Source organism: Bufo gargarizans, chromosome 6 (assembly GCF_014858855.1).
Source record: "Bufo gargarizans isolate SCDJY-AF-19 chromosome 6, ASM1485885v1, whole genome shotgun sequence".
Lineage (NCBI taxonomy): Eukaryota > Metazoa > Chordata > Amphibia > Anura > Bufonidae > Bufo > Bufo gargarizans.
Window position 1 is genome coordinate 113,116,184 of NC_058085.1, and position 14,745 is coordinate 113,130,928.

Genomic DNA, 14,745 nt, shown 5'->3' on the forward strand with positions numbered 1-14,745 from the left:
ACAGGGTCAGCTCAACTGCAGGCCCTTGCATATAACGTTTTACAGGGTCAGCTCACCTGCAGTCCCTTGCATATAATGTTTTACAGGGTCAGCTCACCTGCAGGCCCTTACCTACAATATTTTACAGGGTCAGCTCACCTTCTGATGAGGACAGAAAAGTCTTGCCTGTTGGTACTCTGGCACACATGGCTGACTTCATGTTAGGCTGCCTTTCCCCACGACCTGCACGTTATATGCATTTTAGATAACACAGATTACTGGTTGTTCACCCTTCTCGACCCCCGCTACAAGAAGAACTTCTCATCTCTCATTCCTCTGGTGGAGAGGACAAGCAAAACGGTGCTATACTAGAAGGTCCTTGTTGAAAAATTGCTCCAAAGTTGATAGGGCAGACATCCGAATGGATCGTCGCCGTCACGGGGTCATGCGATCGCCTAGAAATTATCTAGAGTCAACAAAGCGGCAGCAGGCCCTCACCTACAAGTCCAGTCTCAGTAGCCAAGAGTCTGATCAACACAATACCCATCATGATGGCACACTGGATGAACGTTGTGGAGGCCTGGAGTAAGTTGGCTGCTGGCACCAGACTTGCCCTCCAATAGATCCTCGTTAAAGGAAAGTGTACTCATTCCAATAACAGGCCTGTTAAGAGTGCTATATTGTTATTTATCGTCACTACCTCCCAGAGTCGGGAGTGGGTAATTGCCGCGCGCCTGCTGCCTTCCTTAGATGCTTGTGCTTTAATAAACTTGTCCCACCCTCTCTGGGTGGTTCATAATTAGGAAAAAAAAAAGGGGCAAGGCAACAACAGCCAATCAGATTTCAGCCATTGACCTCCCTTGGACGTGGTAGCCCTTTCTCAGGCTCCCTCTCCGGCATCGAACCCTGATTCCCCGTTCCCTCTGAATGATCACCATGGTCAGAAAAGAACATTGAAAGTTGATAGGGCAAACATCCAAATGGATCATCACCGTCACAAAGACGGATGCCCTCCTTTATGTGTAGGAAAGGGTGTTTTGGAGTGTCGGTTCCTTGTAATTTTTGGCAGCTCTTTCACTTAGTGCATAGGCTTTATGAGTGTAGGAATCCCACTACCTGAACTATTGTACCACAATGTGAATGAGGCCCTCCATTATGTGATATACAGGTTGTATGGGAGTACCTCTTTGTAATTTTTAGCAGCACTTGCACTTTATATACAAGTAAATATACAGGAAAGAATGTTTCTTAACAATTTTTCCTCTAAAAAAAGTGGCGTACTACTCGGACAACATGGCTCCCAGCAACGACCTGGGAGTCTAAGATGCATCGAGACATCCTCCCCATGCTGTTCCCGAACGATTACGGTGGTGTTTCCATAAATTTCTGACCTTTTCCTATGAACCAGGCACCCTGCCCTATTCAGGGCAGGGGGTGCCTGCTTTAGTGCTCAGGCTCTCCTATTGACTTCCATTATACTCGGGTGCTCGGTAGAGCACCCAAGCATCCTGATGTGCTCGGCCGAAGTCTTGCACAATAAAATATACATTTTTGCAGATTACACTAAACTGTGTAAAGTAATTGACACGGAAGAGGATACTGCTACAGATGGATCTGGATATATTGGAGGCTTGGGCAGATAAGTGGCAGATGAGGTTTAACACTGACAAATGTAAGGTTATGCACATGGGAAGGAATAATGCAAGTCACCCGTACATACTAAATGGTAAAACGCTGGTCGTTGATCCAGGGAGTTATTCTGATAGCCCGATTGGAGTCAGGAAGGAATTTTTTCCCCCTTAAAGGGAACCTGTCACCTCTACTATGCTACCCTCACTGAGCGTTTCTAAATGTTCATTGTGTTACCCTAAACATATAAATTACACTTTTAATTTCATTTGCAGACGAATTCAATAAGTATTATGCATTTTTGTACTTCCTGCCTTTTATGCAAATTAACATACAAGAGTCATATCTTACTTGTGTGACCAGAGAAGAGTCATATTTTCAAGCTCTGACTCATCTCAGGGTAATTTACATATGTATCAAATCGTTTTTTTTACACAATAAAAGCACACAGAGCTATGGGGACTGGGTATTGCGGATATGCTAGTGGCCATCTAGCAACACATGTCCTCAGCTTTATACACAAAACCCCGGTGACAGGTTCCCTTTAAGTGGGGAAAATTGGCCTCTATCTCACAGTTTTTTTTTTTTTGCCTTTCTCTGGATTAACTTGCAGGATAAAAGGCCAAACTGGATGGACAGATGTCTTTTTTCAGCCTTATAAACTATGTTACTATGTAAAGTTATGTGCCGTACACTTGCCTGTTACTAAACTGAGCTACTGTATGTGCCTGTGATTGTGGCATTGTTATTGTGGTCACAGAAAATAATACACTATAACAATAGATGCAAGTGTAACATATGGACTAAGCCCTCACTCTACTAATAAAATCTGAGACTCTCAGCCAATATATTTTGATCAAAACACAACTGTGCCCGCCTACCAGCGCCAAGGTGGTCTCAGTCAGGCAGGTCCTACTCTAAACCTACCTATGCAGCTGTGCATCTATATTCAGGAGAGCAGACCCTGAACATATAGTGCGCTGCTTCTAGTTACCTCTGTGTGCATCAGCAACCAAAGAAAGGAGGAGCACACACAGCTATATGTACCACCTTAATCAAGGTCGCCTATTGGATAGGTGGGGCAAAAGTGCACATGAAGAGCATTCACACCTGAAGGTGCCACTCCTTCAAGAGAAATAAAAAAAAAAAGAGAAAAGAGATACAAAACATCCTGCACAATATGATAGTAAATATGTGGATGTACATCACTACATTTATAAAGTCACAGAAAATAATACACTCTAAAAATAGATGCGACATATGGACTAAGCCCTCACTTTAATGATAAAATCTGAGACTCTTAGCCAATATTTTTTCATCAAAACACATCTGTGCCCGCCTACCCATTATTGGTACTGTAGCACAATCTGGGGCAGGGGGTGATTGGGAATTTAAAGTGGCCCTGGAAAAAAAAGATAAAAGTGGCTCCATGTTGTAGGCGAGGCTAAACTGACAGAAGGTATGGCCAACATGAGTAGGTGGGGTCAAAACACATAGGCGGAACCAACGATATCATAGACAGCAGAACCAGATATCATGGTGCAGCACAATATACTGCCCCAGCAGAACCCAATACCACAGTGCATCAGAATATACTGCTCCAGCAGAACCAAATACCACAGTGCAGCACAATATACTGCTTCAGCAGAACCAAATACCACAGTGCAGCACAATATACTGCCCCAGCAAAACCAAATACCACAGTGCAGCACACTATACTGTCTCAGCAGAGAGTTTGCTGCACTGTGATATTTATTTCTGCTGGAGTATTAATTTTTTTCTGCATTATTGTTTTGTGCTGTGGTATTTGGTGCTGCTGAGGCAGTTTATTGCTCTGCACAGTATTTGGTACACTACAGAACCATATACCAAAGTGCAGCACAATATACTGCTCCAGCAGCACAAAATATATCCCCAGAAATTGCCCCTCTGTGGTGGCCAGTGCCAGTTGCCACGTTCTGTCCTCCACCTCTAAGCTCTGGAGTTAGGGGCTAAGGAGGTTTGCCACAGGCCACAGCAGCAAGCCAGCCCTAACTTCAGCATGCTGCCTGGTTATAGAGGAGAATACAGCACTACATCCATACTACTTTTACATCCAATGATGTATTTTCTGATGTAGATGTTCTTCTTTCTCATCTTCTCCATTTGGTTAAGACAACTATGACAACATATTTCACTCTCATCTCTGCAGAGTTTGCCACACAGACATTTATATTACTCAATTTTGCCCACCTTCGCAACACAAGCTCCCTATACTGCTGCCACTCCTATACTGTACTCACTGTACTCCCCAAAGCCTCCAAATACGATAATACAGATATTTTTTTTGCCTTAAGTATTTATAATGCCCTCTATAGTGTCCCTAGTAATACTAATGTTCCCTACAATGCCCCAATAATAATGCTGCCTATAGTATCCCCAGTAATATTAATGTAAATGATATAATGTAAATACAGCTAATTGTGACGTGTACATAAGGCATAGCTGTCTCGTGCCCAGCGAGGTCCAGGTGTTCCGCTGTGTGGACTGTGCTCCCCAAGTCTTGTGTGCTCTGATAAGCAGTACAGGGCACACTATACTGTACCGGAACCTGAATTCTATTCCCTACACAGAAATAATAATATAGATTATGGGTTTCATTTTACTGGCATATTCTCTGGCTCACTATGATACTACAGCTATATAGTTTTTCTTGTTTTAATGCTTAAAAAAAATATATAAACTTTGGAAAAAAAAAAATCTTTGTACCGACATATTCTGACCCCCATAACTTTTTGTTATGTCTACGGAGCTGTGTGGGGGCTCATTTTTTGTGGAGTAATCTGTAGTTTTTATGAATATCATTTTGGAGCATGTGTGAATTTTTGATCAGGTGATGCAACAAAAAATGGCAAATCAACCAATTAGATTTTTTTCTATTATGGTGTTCAATGTAAAGTAAATATTTTATAATTTGATGGTATGTTTTCAGTCATGCAGTACAAATATGGTGGAGGTCTGGACAGGGGCGTACATAGTAATCATTGGGCCCCATAGCAAGAATCTGAATTGGCCCCCCTAACTCCGTCCACTACCCACCCTGACCTATCCCACCACCTGCCCTGGCTCCTCCCCTGCCAAACCCCCATTGTATTCCTACTGACCCAGAGAATGAAGGGCACAGGTCAGTTTTGCCACAAAGGGAACACCGTAGGAACAAAACCTGTAAAATGATGGGAATTTTATTTTATTTTTTTATATTGCACCCCATTTGGAATTTTCTGCCTGATTCCCACTACATTGTATGCCATATTAATGTTCAACTTGTACCGCAAAAAATAAGCCCTCATATGGATATGTGAACGGAAAAATATAAAAAGTTATGGCTCAAGGAAGATAGGGAAGAAAAATGAAAATGCAAAAATAAGATTTTTTCAATGGTTAAAAGGGTTATCCAATCCCTATTATGCCCTCCAAAATGCAACAGTTCTTTACTCTTATGGCCTCAGAATACGCCACATGCCCCCTCCCCTCACAGCAATGAGTTCCCCTCATTCACGGCATCTGAGAGTATTAAAAACCAGAAGTGTGGGATTCCTCTTCAGGCGCACTTTCCCCCAGCGGAGATTGGGAAAAGCACCATATTCAATAAATAAGCCACAGCCTGTACTAGGCATCCAGGCTCATTGTTAGTATATCCCAGTTTAGGCCACTAGGTGGCAGCACTGAACTGTGATTTCTATACAGACTAATGGAGCAATTTACATCTGATGATTGTAAGTTGTGGTCCACTTGGGGGACCTAACAAAAAATTTAAAAAATATAAAAAAAAGTTTTGAAAATATAAAAAATAAAAAATCACCCCCATTCCCCAAAATAAAAAGAAACCAAAAAAATTGCATTATGGGAATCGCCGCATGCGAAAATGCCCATACTATTAAAATATTTTGAAAAGTTAGTCCATATGGTGAATGGCGTAACAGAAAAATATTTTAAAAAAGGCTGATTTGCTTTTTTTCATCACTTTATCGCCCAAGAAAATTGAATAAAAAGTGATCAAGTCATACACACCCCAAAATGGTATTGTCAAAAAAGTCAGATCGTCCCATAAAAAATGAGCCCCCACACATCTCCGTAGACATAACTATAAAAAAGTTATGCCGGTCAGACTATCGTGATGAAAAGAAAAATATATTTTTTTATGAAGTGAGTCCTTGTGTATTTAAGTCTTATTTAGACTCACAACCATCTACATTAAAGACAAGAACTTTAACCACTGGGCTATAGAGCTCAGTGCTAAGTCATTACTGAAAAACCTCTTAAGTTTCTCTTGTATGACACAAGAGAAACTTCTATGACGTTTTTCGGTAATTACTTAGCACTGAGCTCTATAGCCCAGTGGTTAAAGTTCTTGTCTTTAATGTAAATAGTTGTGAGTTTGAATCCTCACAGAAAGATTTAAAAAATAAAGAGTAAATTAGACTTGTATACACAGGGTGTCCCCCAAGCATAGTGACCATGCTTGGGAATACCCCTTTCACTTCATAACACTGACTAAATATATGGACACATCCATATATGGAGTCAGAGCAGGGACTCCTAAGCTGGGGAATTCCCCACTCCGGGGCCCTGATTGAGCATAGGGGAAGCAAACAGGGCCCGGAACAGAAGAAAAGTGGGCGGGGCCTTCCTTGCGCTCTGGGTCCCATAGCAGCTGCGTGGTCTGCCTATATTGGGTCTGGAATAGGTTAAAGTCTGAACTGAAGCCACAAGGCTGATGATCTGGTGGAGAAAACAGGCTACACTATGACCTCAGTGATATCCTCTGTTACATTTGGCGTTGCTCTGCATGATGGATATATATTAGGTCACCTTAGATACAAAAGGTAGTAAAGGTACCTGGATCCTGGTGTGCATGTCCAGTTCACACATACTGCAGAGAGCAACAGCTCACTGTAATAAGTCAGCATGGATCACAACCAGCAGCACTGTATAGTAGAACTGCTTGCTTACACACAGCACTAGCACTAACTGTTTTACATTTGTACTGCTACAGCCACCCAGCATCTGCATGAGGAAGCTATCCTCTCTTCACACATGAACTCCACATCTCACTATTTATTTATTGTAAGTCTGTTCACTGTAAGTCTCTTTTCTTGCTGTTAAAGGGGGTTCTCCGGGAATTAAGAAAATTTAAATGATTAAATATTACTTCATTTTAAATATATTTCCAGTTACCTTTCATTAGTTATAATGGCTCGTTTTGTCTGGGGAGCAATCAGGAGAAACAAAATGGCCATTATCCTATTAGTACACACAAAACCTGTCCTAATCACACAGGAGGACAAGTTACTTCACAACACTGAGGTAAAGAGCTGCCTCATCCTCCTCTCTACTTGTCAGGGATTATGATCCTGAATAAGAACTTTAGCTGAATCTCTGTAGTAATGTAGTTCATGAGCAGATGTGGCTAGTATGCTAGTAGCAGCAGCACTTGTATGCAGTCTCCATTACCACAGCCTCACATTACCACAGTCTGTCCTGTCCGTCCGCTCTGTACTTCATGTCTCCTTATGAACTTTATTACTACAGAGATTTAGCTGAAGATCATATTAAACTTTAGTCAGGATCATAATCCCTGCCAAGCAGAGCAGAGCGGAGGATGAGGCAGCTCTTTACCTTAGTGTTCTGAAGTAACTTATCCTCCTGTGTGATTAGGACAGGTTTTGCGAGTACTAATAGGACGGCAGCCATTTTGTTTCTCCTGATGATTGCTCCCTAGACAAAACAAACCATTATATCTAATGAAAGGTATTTGGGAATATATGTATAATGAAGTAATATTTAGGTATTTTCATTTTCTTAATTCCTGGAGAACCCCTTCAAACCACAGACCATCTCCTCAGTATTTAGTATCTCTCTACTGTTAAACAGAAATATCTTGTGCAGCTCTCACCTCTACCCTCCATATCTGCTCCTCACTCCCCAGCCTCTGCATGACACAATCACTAGAGGCAGGGAGGACCTCCCAGCTTCCTCCTCCTGTGCTGTGCGACCATGTGGAGACAACTCTGGCATTATCATGATAATGACAGCGCGGCCCTCTGCAAAACACATCCTAGGCCGTCCTGCTGTGCGCTCATTATCATATCTGTTCCAGAGGGCTGCGCTATAATTATAATGCAGAAGCCACAAGTGTGAAGGGAGAGAGGGTGGCCCACTGCATAGGGAAAGCAATCGGCCCACCGGGAATCTTCCCGCAAGGTGAATTGCCAATCCTCCCCTGGTGCGGGGCATCATGGGATATGTAGCTTTCAGCGATTGCTTAAGCTATTTACATGCCCTTCTCCCAGAAGACAGCAAGTGGTGTGTACAAAGGTACACAATACAATTCTGAAAAACATTGCGAATTCTACATCTGCTCACACGATACAGCAAATACATTACTCCCTTTTTTTGGAGCCTAGTAACCACTTTAACTGAGCTCCTGTAACGTAGAGCAGTTACTCTTTCCAACATCAAATATCTATACAGTGCCTGATGTAAAAAACACTTCTAAGAATATAAATCACCAGATAAATCCCTGTAGAGACACTGTACAAACAGAAAGATCGGCTTTCTTTACCTCAACAGAATCTCAGAGTGTAGCATGGATCTATAATACAAAACAAGAAAAAGAAAGAGCAAGAAATCCGCAATATACAGTATAAGACTATTAGTAAATGGATACATAGTTTTTAATATACAAAAATGTAAGATGGGAATGAAAATGGAGAAACGCCAGGGGCTAAAAGATGTTACAGACGTCCAGGACACAAAAGCCAAAAAAGGTCTGTGAGTCTGAAAACTAGCACCAACAAGAACAACAATAGTCCATATATAGTGTATATACGTACATAGGGGGTCATTTATGAATAGATATGCGCTAATTTTTGTGTCAATATCTGTTGCAGATTCGGTCACAATGGGGATTTGCGGCTGAATCTGCAACTTCTTCCCCATCCACGCCATGTACGCCTGTTCTAAAAAGGGGGAGTGACGTGCGCTGGCCCGTCTCATTTAGCATTTTCTACTCCTGTTTTAGGCATAGAAAATTATCTAAATTTACGCCAGCAAGGGAGCTGGTGTAGATTTAGGACGATGGTGGATGTGCCTAAGTTATGTAGAGACCGGTGACTCTACATAACTTAGGCGCATCAAGCGCCAACGCAGGTCTATTAAGACTGGTACCTAAACTTCCAGTCTTAATAAATGACCCCAATAGTGTCACTAGGTCAAACCACTGCCCCTAAAGGATCATGTCAAATAAACAGATCTTACTGTGAAATACTGTATTAGATAACGCAACATACATTTTGCTTTGTACTGGTTTTGTCGGGAGACAAATATAAAAATAAAATAAAATTGGGGAATATAAAGGTAAACTGAGCAGCTCAGCAAATTGGTGTAAATCTGTCATGTTCTTTCCACATTAAGGCCACACACTCATATGCACACCATGTCCAACACTCATATCATGGCCACACACCTATGCTCTCTCTATAGTATATGCATGATGTAAAATGTGCTCTCTCTCTCTCTATATACATATATATATATATATTTATAGACATATCAGTGCTATAGTCCTCAATTCTACTGGGGACCATGGTTGCAATGGTGGGGTTGTCTGTTTACTTATTCCTTATCCATTCATATACCTTAGTCTTGTTGAGGGCTCATTATACTCTTTACCAAGTGACTGGAGACCACAGAGAAAAGCAATCAATCAATAGCACCATTGGTGTTGGGTCAGGCAGTCCCTGGATCTGGACATTTTGTCTAGGGTAAGCTAAGTCATAGAAATTATACAAAAGTCTTTTATAAAGGATTTTTACAGTTTCAGTGAACTAATAGGTAATATTTTAGGCTGTTTTACATCTGCCGAGAAGAAAACTGAATTGAAAAGTTGGTTCATTTTGCTCTTGGGTTTCCTTGCTAATAACTAAGGACTGTTTTTAAAAAGGAAAACACTCACTTTATTAATGGAAGAGGAAGGCCAACATTGGGCACTCATATACCATTAGCAAATATCAGAGGTCTTCAGTGACTTCACTGTCTGATGTATTGTTAGCTTCTGTTCATGCCAGCATCATGACTTTCATTAATAATGGATTTCAAATGGATAATGGTGAACCTTGAAGAAGGTTCTTGACCTTAATAAGGTCTGCAATGGTTCAGCATTTTTAATAGCCTCCCCCCTCCATTAGAGGTTCTTAATACATCTGTGATCAGAACCTTAGTAGTGTTGGCTTAATGATTATTTTCCTGAATAACTGGTCATCTGAAAGGCACACTTGCCTAGCTTGGCACAATTCCGAAAACCAAATGAGATCCTAATGTGTATAATTAGATTTTATTGTCTCAGTTGGTTAAGTTTACTGGTTGTACAACCGTATAGTACATAAATAATTCATCCTCTGTGTGAGATGGCATTCATCTCTTATGGCCTAATCAGCATAATGTAATGCACATATCTCAGGCTACATATTCACAACTACAGCTGCTTTTCAATGGTTGAAGCTTGAAATGCGTGAGCCTGTGCCACAGAGCTGATGGCCAGATGGTTTTTTTCCTTATACAGTAAACAAATATACCGTAAGTAATTCCAGATTTTTGAAAATAAGATCTGTGATTTTTGACAGGTTGCCCAGAATCTATGCATTTATTTGTGTTTGATGAGGCTGATGTGTGGTGGGAAACAATAAATGTCTTATTGATGATGATGATCATCATCATCATCATGCATGTTTTAAAGGTTAGTGTCACGATTACCCTCTCTGGAGTTCATTTTATGTGTGAGTGTGGCTGGGCGACTAATACAAAAACACCTGATCTATCTAAATAATTAATATTCCCCAGTAATACCTCACCCTCACTACTGACACCAAAAAGCTACCACCACTATGGGTTTTTCAAGAGATCATGTTCATACTGAAAGCCTTCAGTTCCTCCCTCCTATCTCCATACTGTTTCCTCTAATCTATTATCTAAACAGGGAGCCCTATGTGTTCCAAGCTTAGCAAGTGGATTCACTCAAAAACACAAGAACATATTAAAGGGAGTTTAACATGACGAAAAGAGTTGCAATATATACACATATATATGGTGTAACAAAAGGCATACAGTAGTACAAGGCAGAACAGTTTCTTAAAATAAAAGGAAATCAACCTGAAACCTAACACTCACATAGATGGGCATAGGATCTACTGCTGGGGCAGGCATAGACCAGGACAAATCTTCACTTTACATGAGCCCCTAAGAAATGACCCCCAACCCTGTTTTTTTTATACCTTTTCAATTTTCCTTTTCTAAATCTGTTGCAAATATTAATATCAATTTGGGGGCTAAGCCAATATCTGCAACAGTTAGCATTAAGGTTTATTCAAAGGAGCACTCCTTAATCTTATACTTTGTAATGTAGACCTAGAAGTAATTTACCCTCCAGCATTGGGGTGTCAAGGACCATGGCTACCAGGCAGAGTCGTTGGATTCCATTGTGCATCCACTGAGATGAGGTCTGCACTCTGCTTACATATGTCAGTTGTCTTGTACCTATATTACAAGAGGGAACACATACACAGCATGTTTAATATAAACATGAATAGCATGGTGGCTCAGTGGGTAGCAGTGGTCTTTTCCAGCACTGGGGCCCTGCATTGGGATCCAACCAAGGGCAAATCCTACATGAAGTTTGTATGTTCTGCCTGTGTTTGTATGGGTTTCCACCAGGTTTTTTGATTTCCTCCCACACGCACTGGGAGAGGTTAATTTGAAATTTAGATTGCGAGCCCCAGTGCAGACAGGAACTGATGTGAATGGCACCAATCTCTGTACAGTACTGTGAAATATGGTGGCACAATATAAATAAATAAAATAATAATAAACATTATTATAACAACTTGGTGAAGTTTTTGACCCTTCATGGTCACCTTTATAGAGATGAGGCAGCTGTTGCATGTGTGTTTACAACAAATACTGACTACCAGAACCGTGATCATGAACTACTCCAATTCTCTCCAGATGATGAACCCAATCCACTGTATTAACATTTCCATAGAAAGTGCTTCTTTCTGTGCAGGTTCTTCTGCCAATAGGTTGTAGGAGCAGCAACAAAAATAGCGACCCAAGTGAGAAATGAGACTTGAGGAATCCATGCAAGACAGGCTGTCCCCTGGACAAGGACTAGTGTTATCACTGTGTTGTTCAACCAATCACAGCAGAATTTGGTCAGTTAAGGGAAAAATTAATGCTTTTATTGGAAATTTTACTCTGTGAGGGACATTTGGAGGTCTGTTTGCCACTTGGCTGACCAGTCCCTTGGTTTTCAGTAGCTTTCCCAACTTATTTCCCTTGTCCTGAGGGATGAGTCAAAATGTCTACATACATTATATTTGTTTTTTCTTTGTTTTTAGGAATTGAAAGGCTGTAGAATAACGAATATGTGATCAGAAAATCCACTTGATCAACAACCATTTGATGTCCTTGATTTCAGAATATTCCTACTTTAGACATTTATGGCATATCAACAGAACATACCATACATGTCTGATGGATGTTGGCCCCGCACCTCTGTACAGAACAGCGATTCGCCAGCTCTTATCCCACCTGGGGATGCACCTCACCACGGTGAAGGATGAATGCACAGGTGGCGGCTCTTGTCCATGGCTCTCTTCGTTCACTTCTATTGGACTCATACTTAACACTTGCTTGTTAAAAGGCCAACAGCTACTGGAGACCATAAGCATGCAGAGGCAGCACTAACTTCCCCGCCCTCATGGTGTGCTCATAATACTACAGTATGGTTTGTGATTTTTTTTTTTTGTTTCCGTATATCAGCACTTTCCAATACTTGAATTCCCGGTAGCTCAAGATTCCAAATCCAATAATTGCAAATAAGTGATTTTTCTTGGAGGTATTCATAAAACTCAAGCTCTGCATAATTGAAAAAATAATACAAAGCAGCAATTAGAAAACACATCTGCTGTGTGGGAATGTTCTGTATGAGGAAGCAGGATACAATTGAGGTTAATGTCCCCATATCTTCTGTAGGAGTGAAGCCATCTGCAGCCTGTCACAGCAGGCCCGTGCCATGAAAGAGTCTATTCCTGCTGTATCTGGGATATTGATAACTCCTTTCGGTAACGTAGGATGTTTGTAAATGTTTGTGGTCTACCAGAAATAGCTCTTTATGAGACGCTGGCTGGCGGAGAATCCATTGTGTTTTATTTCCTTTCATCTCAAGGAATACTTGCCAGACTGTAAAAGTCTGCATTTTATGAAGCTAGCATCAGACATCAATATCTTATTAGTTCCCTGTCAAGACAGAAAATCAGTGAAGATAAAACTCTGTTTATATCCCTCTTTCTTGTTCATCATCTGGTAAAATACTATAGTTGGACTTCCTATATTACTAGTTGAAGTCAAATTCGTTATGGTGCATTTAGATGTTGCAAGGAGCTGCCGATTGTCGGGAAGGAAGCACTCATTCCTGACAGTCAGCTGCTTGTTAAAGATCTATGGCACCTTTAGATGGGCAGATTATCAGGAACGAGCGTTTGTTTGAACATTCGTTCCTGATAATTGGCCCGAACATTGGGCAGTGTAAATCCCGCTTTAGATTGTCAGGGGTACAGAATGGCTTCAGTAATATGGTTTCACCAAGACATGTGAGCTAGTTCACATCATATCTGTAAAGAATAAATCAAGGCAACTGGACGTACTGTAGATTTCTTGAAAACATTTCACTCGTTCTTCCAACAAGCTTTCTCAATTCTGAGTGATTGTACAAAAAATCTGGGAATAAACATAGTTCACATCATGTTTCAATAGCAGAAAATTGGATTTTTTTTACGATTTATAGGGTGCTTTGACATGGTCCGATTAAGGATAAAACAAGTTGTTTGAGTTCGTTTAAAAGTCCTTATGGGCTGCCCATATGCAAATGTCAATTTGTCAAGTGTAATACTGCCCTTACACAGTCAGGTTTTCAGATGCAGTTTTGAAGTTAAAACCAGGTGTGGATGCAAAAGAGAGGATATGTAGAATCTGCCATTTATACTGTCTGTCCCTTTATGATCCACACCTGGTTTTAGCTTCAAAACTGCATTTGAAAACCTGACTGTGTAAGGGCAGTATTACACTTGACAAATTGACATTTGTTGGCTGTTTGTGGGCTCATTTACTTGGGGCAATTATCAGGAATGAATGTTCATTTGAACCTTTGTTCCCAATAATTATCCTGATTATATGCATGTGTAAAAAAGACCTGTCTGCTACCGTCATGGTCTGCCACTCCTATGATAACGAACATGGAGGATCTTAGTCATGAGAATTTTTTTTTAAGGAATTTGATTTATTATATATTGAGAAGAGACGTCTTACGGAAGACATGATTAACCTGTGTAAGTATATAAATGACTCTTCCAAAATGAAGGAAAGCTGTTCCGTGTAAAATGATTTCAGAAGAGGTACTTCCTGCATCTGGAGAAAAATGGTGTAATCTGCAGACACAATAAGGCTTTGTTGCCATAAGAGCTTTGAATCTGTGGACTAGTCACCTGCAGAGGTGGTCACAACAGGAACAAATGATGGCTTCAAAAAAAGCTTAGATGAAAACATCAACGATTTTGAAACTTATACAATTCCCAACCCCTTCCCTTCATCTATGTCCTGTCTCATTCCTTGGTTGAACTCGACGGACATAAGTCTTTTTTCAACTGTTCTATATAACTGTGGTAAGATTGTGGTTTTTGGGGGGAGTTGAGGAACATAATTGTCATCAAGCTTCAGATATGTGTATCTTTATATATAGCTTTAGAGAAACATAAGGATTTGCAGGGGCGGATTGGTAATAGACCTTACAGGGAAATTTCCCCGTGGGCCGATGCCCATGGGGCCACCAAGTCCTCCTCTCTGTGCTGGCCAGGTACATAATGAGCTCTCAGTGGTAACTAACGTTGTGAGAATCAGAAACTTATGTACCCCACCAGCAACAGAACGTGCCCTCCTGAATTCAACTGATGTGGTCCACATGTCACCTCCTAAGACCCTTGCTCCATATCTTAATCAGAGAAAAATGGAGGAGGAACAGAAAATGATATCTTTTGATGGCCACAA

The 14,745-nt window shown here is 40.8% G+C and overlaps 1 protein-coding gene across 2 annotated transcripts in view; it reads left to right on the plus strand.

Moving 5' to 3' along the window:
- The window catches only part of RIMS4 (regulating synaptic membrane exocytosis 4), a 237,957-nt gene that overhangs the window by 101,003 nt on the left and 122,209 nt on the right, over positions 1 to 14,745 (plus strand). The gene's annotated exons all lie outside the window — the stretch shown is intronic.